This window comes from Alexandromys fortis, unplaced genomic scaffold (assembly GCF_014885135.2).
Source record: "Alexandromys fortis isolate MF-2015 unplaced genomic scaffold, M_Fortis_MF-2015_v1.1 scaffold_16, whole genome shotgun sequence".
NCBI classification, from domain to species: domain Eukaryota; kingdom Metazoa; phylum Chordata; class Mammalia; order Rodentia; family Cricetidae; genus Alexandromys; species Alexandromys fortis.
The window spans coordinates 7,401,769-7,410,445 of record NW_026067893.1 but is presented as its reverse complement, the minus strand read 5'-3'; positions in this window follow the sequence as shown (position 1 = coordinate 7,410,445).

The following is an 8,677-nucleotide window of genomic DNA, read 5'->3' as shown; positions in this document are numbered from 1 at the left end:
CTTGTGCGGTGTCACATGACAGAGGTAAAATGTAGATGCATAGAAGCAGGGTAGATTAAGTTCAAAGAACCAGTGGGACACCTAACCTACGGCAGAGCATTCATAGTTAAAATCTCCATGTCTTTATTTGGGAGCTGGTTAGCAGCCCAAAGAAAATTCCAACTGCAGACCACATCTTGCCTGACTTCACTTCCACGAAACTCTACGGTCTACAGTGACACAGAAATGGGAAGTAGGTAGGTACTTGTGAAAGACTGGGAAATGGGGAAATGGGATGGCTACCAGCTTTCTGAGATGACGAAACTTTGTACAGTTGAGCAACGAGACATTCTCAAACCTGGCTCAGTACATGCTTCGGATGGGTGAGTGTTACAGAATGCAAATTAGACCTCAATCAATGTGCTATTAAAAACAAAGAGTTAGCCTCTGCCTCCTGTGTGCTGGGATTAAAGGTGTGCACCACCAAAAAAAAAAAAAAAAAAAAAAAGAGTTAATCACATCATTAGCCAGGTGCCGTGGTGCACACCTTTAATCCCAGCACTCAGGAGGCAGAGGCAGGCAGGTTTCTGTAAGTTCAAGGCCAGCCTAGTCTACAGAATGAGTTCCAGGACAGCCAAGGCTACACAAGAAACCCTATCTCAAAAAAAAAAAAAAGATTTATTCTGTATTCATTGTCAGTTTCATACATGTAGATAAAGAACCTTCATCCTTCTCATCCCCCTCTCAGTCCTACTCCGTGTGTGTGTGTGTGTGTGTGTGTGTGTGTGTGTGTATGAGTGGGTATGTGTGTGCGAGTGAGTGTGCATGGAGGGGTATGTGTGTGAGTGTGTATGTGTGTTTGTGTGTATGTGAGAACATGTGTGTGAGTGGGTTGTGTGCATCTCTGTATATGTGAGTGGGTGTGTATGTGTGAAGAGGTATGTGTGTGAGAACATGTGTGTGTGAGAACATGTGTGTGTGAATAGGTGTGTGGATGAGTGTGTGTGTGCATGGGTATGTGTGTGTCTCTGTGTGAGAGTGTCTGTGTGAGTGTGTGTGGGTGCATATGTGTATGTTTGTGTCTGTATGATGGGTATGTGTGTGTGTGTGCATGGGTATGTGTGTGTATGGGTATGTGGGGGGTATGTGTGTGTCTCTGTGTGAGAGTGTCTGTGTGAGTGTATGTGGGTGCATATGTGTATGTTTGTGTCTGTATGATGGGTATGTGTGTGTGTGTGCATGGGTATGTGTGTGTCTCTGTGTGTGCATGGGTATGTGTGTGTTTCTGTGAGTGTGTGTGTGTGTCTCTGTGTGTGTGTGTTCTATATGTGCTGTGTCCCACTGAGCTTCCTCGGGTGCCTACGTCAGTGCGGGGAGGTTACTCACCGCAGAGAGGATAACCTATCAGTGGTCACACTACTGAAGAGACTCCTTCCCTCAGTCATAGTTAACTCTCAACAGTCCCGCAGGGAGGCAGACCTCATGAGCCCTCCCTCTCCGTCAGGACTTATAATACAGTCTGGTCAGTGTGCTGACTTAACTTAGACGAGCAGATGAACATTTTACAGAAGTGATTTCCCTCCTGGATAAAACCTTAAGATGGGGGAAGATTAACAATGCAAGGGTAAATTAAAATTTTTTCCACATCCTTAATTTATCTCTCGAGAATTTTTTAGCAGAGAACCAGAATAGCTACTTAAACCTATTTAATAAACCATATAATGAGATTCTTTGCTTTGTTGGTTTGTTTTGAGACAGGATCTTACTATGTAGCCCTGGCTGTCCTGGAGCTCACTCTGTGGACCAGGCTGGCCTCAAACTCACAGAGATCCACCTGCCTCTGCCTCCTGAGTGCTGTGACTAAAGGTGTGTGCCACCATGCCTGGTTGAAATTCTTGAGAAACGAAATGGAGTTCCAGGCCTGAAGTCTGGTTTCCCAGGTCAGATCCCAGCTGTACTGGTCACTGGCTGGGTGGTTAGGACAAGAACCGCTACTCTCGAGGCTTCGTCTCCGTGTGTGACAATTCTAAGATCACATAAATAGGTGGAGAATCTTAGAAGAGACCCCAGCCCGTGTTAAGTGTTCAATAAATATTGACTGTTACTGTTTTGAGCCAGATATATATAGACCTGTGGTGTCTGATGTGGCAGGAACCAGAAAAGTTCAGGCTCTCTGAACAGAGACGTGCCAAGAGTCTAACACAACCACGTTCCAAAGGCTAGGTGCTCAAACAAAGTAGTAACTTTTGGTACTAACTACGTAGGTTTGATATCTGAGGCTAAATGAATGACAGTGGAATCACTTGTTTGGTCTTTGCCTTTCAAATGTTGCTCTAGAAAATTTAAAACTGCACAGTATACAACTAAAGTCACAAATCATGGTAAGAGATGCAAAGCTTCCCCTGAGACCACAACAGGTGATGGCCACCTGCTCATGCCACTTTCGGAGAGTATTGCGCCAGGGGTCCTAGGCAGGAAAGTTAAGTGAAAAAAAATTAAACAAAAGGCAGCTTGAAAAGAAAAAAAGTGATACTGTTTCTCTTTACATCGGTGTGTATCTGTCTACATAGACAAGTGATCTTTTACATAGAAGGTCATGAGACATCCCTGTCTCCTCACTCCGCCCTCCCAAAAAGAGTGTTAGAGCTAATGGGTGTGTCTAGCAAGGTTTGGAATACAAGATCTAACAGAATCTATTCTATTTCCATACAATACCAACAAAGAATCCAAAAATGAATATGGGAAAATAGTTTTACTTAAATAGTATCCAAAGGAACAGAACACCTAGGAATAAATGCAATAGTAGTATAAGATTTGGGCAGTAAAAACTGGGGGGAAAATGTTGTCAAAAGATATTAAAGACTCGAATAAATGGAATGCCATCCTGTGGTTGCAGCTTGGAAGACTCAGTACAAAACAGCCCAGAGGCAGGAATTGGAAGATGGGAACATCTGAGCTGCTATAATTTATAAGTTCAATGTAAAATCTCTCCTGATTCTTTGGAAAATTAATTAATATAGAAAAGCAATTAATGCAGATTAGACAGAAACAATAAAGAAACACAGAGGCCACACATTTCCCAAATTTAAATCTTACTAAATCGATGGTCGCCAGCGCGGTGTGAACTGGCCTAAGGACAGGGGTACAGCCCTGCAGATCAGTGGAATGAGGCTGGGCAGGCAGAAATCAGCCTCCTGCTAGGGTAATTGATTTCCAGCAGGGTGCCAGGGCTGTTCAGAGAAGGAAGATCTTCCCAACAAAGGATCTGGGGCAAACAGAGTCACGTGCTGAGGACTGAAACCAGATCTCCCTTTGCACCGTATGAAAAATTAACTCAGGTGATCAAAGCTCTAAGCTAGCTCAAGACAACCCTAGAAGAGCACACAGGTCTAAACTGGCATTGCTGGATGTATAACCCCAGCACTTGGGAGGTAAGAAAAGGAACAGTGGACTATAGAGCAAACCCTGCTCAAAAAGAAAAAGGGGAAAAAAAGGCTTAAGATTGCAAACATTAATGATGCGTCAGCATTTTAATATAGATATGGATATATGTAGGTGATGTGCAGATTCTTTCCCCTTCTGCACAAGAGACTTGAGTATCCGAGGGTTTGTGTGAGTGTCTATATGGTCCTGTAGGGTCTTCCCCACCCCTGCATCCATGTGCAGACGGGGCAGGTCTGTGCATACAGGAAGACATGTGGCTGCCAGAGCAAGGAGAGTGCAGGAGTAGAGAGCGATCATTGATGGACGTGAGGTTTCATCTGGGGTGATGGCAATGTTCCAGGACCAGATGGCAGTGGTGGCTGTGCAACCTTCTGAGTGTATTAAAATCTACCGAAAGGTACATTTTAAGAAACAAATTATGACTAATGTGAGTTAATATCTCAAATTTTGCAATTGAAAAATTACATGTATGTATGTATGTATGTCTCACATCTATTAAAACTCATCTTAAAATTCTCCTCCTGGCTGTCCTTGTAGACCAGGCTGTCCTTGAACTCATAGAAATTCGCCTGTCTCTGCTTCCCAAGTGCTGGGATTAAAGGTGTGTGTCACCATTGCCCAGCCTAAATTTCTTAATTTAAAAAAAATTTAAATTTTTTTTTTGAGACAGGATATTGTCATGTGGCCCTGGTTGACCTGTGTTCACTACATAGACCAGGTTGGCCTTGAACTTGCTATGATCCTGAAACCTCCTCCAAGATTATTGGCGCGTGGCACCACACCCAGCCCAAGGTCCACTTTTTAAAGCAGGCATTTAAAAAGAGCAACTTCAGGGTCAGCACAAAATTGAGCCAGAGGCACAGAGACATCCTACATGGCCCTGCACAGCTCTCGCTGTCAGTGGCCCCAGAGTGGCCCATTCCACACCCATGGACACACTCCCACCTCCACCCCCAAAGTCTGAGGTCTACACTAGGGCTCAGGCTTGGTGTTAGAGACTCTATGTGAATATGTGACAGCTTCAAAGCCCCGAGAATCCTCTGTCCCCCAATCCCTGACAGCCACACTGATTCGTCTGCTGATTCTGTAACCTCGCCTTTGCCAGGAGGCCACATGGCTAGAACCACACCAGGTGGAGCCTTTTCGGACTGACGTCTTTTTGCTTAGCACGACGCACTCATGTTTGCTCGGTGGCTTTTCATGGCCCAATAGCTCGTCTCTTTTAGAGCTGAATACACTTCCATTTTCTGGATACACAAGTTCTTTCTCAGCTCATTTGCTGATGGACTCTTGAGTTTGGACCATGAGGACTAAGGCGGCTATAAACACGGGCATGCATGCCTTTGTGTGAACATAAATTTTCAGTTCATTTCAGTAAATACTAAGAGATGGGATTGCTGGTCTTGAGTTAGTTGAATATTTCATTATTTTTTCAAGAAACTCCCAAGTTAGGTGTAGAGACCAAGTTAGTGTAGCAATACATGCCTGTCATCTCCGCACTAGGGAGTCTGAGGCAGGAGGACCATAGGTTCAAAGCTGACTTGGGCTTCATAGAGTATACACACACACACACACACACACACACACACACACAGAGAGAGAGAGAGAGAGAGAGAGAGAGAGAGAGAGAGAGAGAGAAACAGAGAGAGACAGAGAGAGGCAGAGAGAGAGAGAGGAAGAAAGAGAGAGATAGAGATTTATGCACACACATATACACACATACAGAACCTACTGAGCCCATTTATGTATTGTTCATAGGCATACGTGTCCAGGGCTGACTACTTGGGATTGGACAAAACCACTCCTCAAAGCAGGCACCGATGAAGTCAAACAACCATTTGAAGACAGAGCAGCAGTGTTCCCTGAGTTCTGGGTCCATGTGTGAAGTTGGTGGGGATTAGACATCAAACAAGGAAGGGAACGCCTTGTCTCTTCTTGCCATCCCAGCTGAACCTCAGACCGGACAGTGCCCTTCAAGAGCTAAGGAAGTACTGTGCTCTGAGCCAGCAACTCCACTTCTAGGGATTTATGTTGCACACGTTCAGTAGCTTAGATGCACGGTTACTCACAGCAGCCTCGTCTCTAGCAGAAACCCTGGAAACAGCCTATGACGTCACTGGGCAGCTAGCCAAGTGCAGCATGATCATCCATAACAGTCGAGTCAGGGAACTCTGTGTACAAACAGGAAGCAGTTTCTAAGATCTGTCATCTGACACAGCCCCTGGGGAGGCAGAGGCAGGAGGGTGGTAAATCTAAGAGCCGGCAGCGCTGCCGACTGCGCAGAAAACCAGCCTGAGGGACTTGGTGAGACCCTGACTCAAAAGAAAGGGAGGAAGGAGCTGAGAAGGTAACTCAGAGATGAACCCGCCTAGCCTGCAAGAGGCTTTGGGTTCAATAAACAAGATGCCAAGAGTATATAAAGGCTGTGGATTTGAGCTTCCTGGGTGTGGGGAGGTCTTGGGCAGAGATCCCCAAAACTGGGCCAATTAGTTGACTCTGGGGACTGGGTAACCTAGCATCTGGGGTAGAAGAGTAGCTTACCAATGTGTATCTGCAACTAGGAACGTGAATTGCATATGTCAAAAAATAAAATCGAGAGTTGGCAGAGCTGCATGACGAATCTAAACACAGGTTGGCCAAATTTGAACAGAGCCACAGCAGGCACCAGAGGTCGGGAGAGGGGAAAGCCTGCCCGGAGGTTGGGAGAGCAGCTAGCCTGCCCAGAGGCAGGGAGAGTCTAGGGACCTGGGAGGTAACAGAAAAGGATAGCTGCAGGCGACACTGTGGATGAATGCAACTCCCCAGGCGAGTTCAGGGGTCCCAAGACTGCAAAGAGACCGCCTCCCCCAAGAAGAGGGAGGACACTCTCGCTTGGATTTTGCCGTGGGAAGTAAGGTAAACAAAGGCACTGTTCCAACTCCTCTCCCAACTTCATCCCTACCCTCCGGGCCTCACAGGGGCAGGGGTGGGACAACAGGGCCTGACTGACCATTTTCTCTGGAACACCAGGACTGCCACGAGGAAGGGAGCAGGGGGCTCCCCTGAAAGGAAAATGACTCTGTGTTTAAAACGTGTAGGAAGGACAGGTCCGTCAGTACAGACATCGAACCTTGGCAAGGCTGAACACACTGTGACATGTCAGGTGTCCTGTGTTGCATCATGTCGCAAATGTCGCTGAGCGTAGAGCCACCGTGGAGAGCAGCCTGCGTTAAAGAACAGTGGCAGAGCATGCAGCACTCGTTGAGAACTGCAGTGTCAAACGGAAGGAGTGTAGCGTGAATCTGCCGCTCAAACTGGGCCCTGGACAGATTTTGTTGTTTCTCATTTTCTGATTTTTCCAGCATGAATCATAAGCTATTAGTGAGCTGTGAAATCAATTTAGTGGGTGACAACCAGCTCAAGAAAAAGTAACAGGAGGTGGCATTTTTACCACACGTAAGTGCACACACATGCATGCTACCCATTAGGACAGTAGCCCAGGCCTGAAATCCACACACGAGGACAAGGTTGGACAATCACTGACTTTGAGGCCCCTTGAACTACACAGTGAGTTCAAGGCCAGGCAAGGCTACAAAGCCTGGAGTTTGGGGGGTTTTGTGGTTGTTTTTGGTTTTGTTTTTGTTTTTTGTTTTTTTTCTGTTTGGTTTGGTCACTTTTTTGTTTGTTTTGTTTTTAAAGTAGGGGCATAAAAGGAAGAGGGGAAAAGACATAGAAGGAAAGGAGATATTTTATTACTTTGGGTCATAATGGGAAGTTAGGAAGACACTGCCAGTATTGGGGGACCCTAGTGTGTATGAGGGATCCTCCTTTTCCAACTGCCCCTGTGCTACCTGCTGCCAAAGGGTTAGGGTCAGGAGCTTCTTCTTGGAGGTGGGAAGACTGGGTAGATTTCAGGATTAGCAGGGTCACTGCACAGGACCCAGGGAGGGACAGGGGTCCCCTCTGCTGTTGGTGTGATCTTTCATTCTTTTGTCCCATGCTGAACGTTCTGCTTGACCAGAAGCCTCCACCTGGGCAAGGCAGGACTGGGACCCCCAAACTCCTCAGTTCCTCTGGACTATATGGGACGCAGTTCCACTGCCTTCACCCCAGAAAGCTCATTTTGACGTTGTCTTGGTGACCTCTCAATAGCAATTGAGGTTTTTTATCTCTTTTTTTCTGTTATAAAATGAGGGTCTCTCAAGTAGCCTGGGCAGCCATCTCTGGGGTTACAAACATGCACCACCACACTGGGCTTTGAATTTTTATTTTTCTTTGTTTTTCAAGTAAATTTGTGAATTGCATTTTTTTGTTTTTTCTTTCTCTTGTGTGGCTGTGTGTGGCTGTGCCATGGGGCCTGTCTAGAGATGAGAGAATGACCAGCAGGAGTTGACTTTTCCCCTTTTACTGTGTGGGGCTGAAGGACATTGAACTCAAGTTGTCGGGCTTGGTGGCAAGATCCTTACTGACTGAGTCGTCTCGCCAGCTTGGATCTTTCTTTTTAAAAAAATACTGCATAGTGGCATAAAACACTTCCTTGTTCTGGTTCCCCTTCTAGGGCATGGGTGAGTATTCTCTGTTTAAACCTGGAGGCGTTTCATGCTGATCCCCTGGAGCCAGAACCCTGCAGTACCCTAACATTCTTCTGCCACACAGAGAGTGGTGAAAACCAGGGTAGCCAACTGCTGGGTGTGTGACTTCGGGCAGGTGGCCTCCTCCCTCTGTGCCTGTTTTCTCATCTACCCAAAAGAGGCAATAAACTCTCCCTCGCAGAGAGGTTATGAGGATTAGACGAGACAGCCTGTATGAGATGTTTATCGCGGCCCCTGTGCGTAGCGAGAGCCCAGTTAATTAATGGAGGCGGCTCCCCTTCCGTGGATTTGTGGTAGTATAATTCACCTGTGTACATGGAACCACGGGTGATCTGATCCAGCCCTCCATGTTAGGGACTTGTAGTGATTCACAAGAGCTTTGGGGTCTGGGGACACAGCTCAATTGGTGAGGTGCCGCAAAAGCACTAGGACCTGTCTTAAATTCCCCAAAGCTGGCCGTGCTGCGTGTGCTTGCAGTCCCAGGGTCAGGGAGACAGAGACAGCATGTGTGCACACCTTTTGGAGACTCCCCTAGCCTACACTGGTCCCCTTTCCCGAGTAGAGTCCAGTACCATGAAGTGTTCAGCTGGGCTCTTCTGTGCCTTGCAGAGCACACCCAGCCTGTGACAGAGGAACTCAAACCTGCCTGTCCTCTCTCCATCCTAGGCAAGTCTCCCATCCAG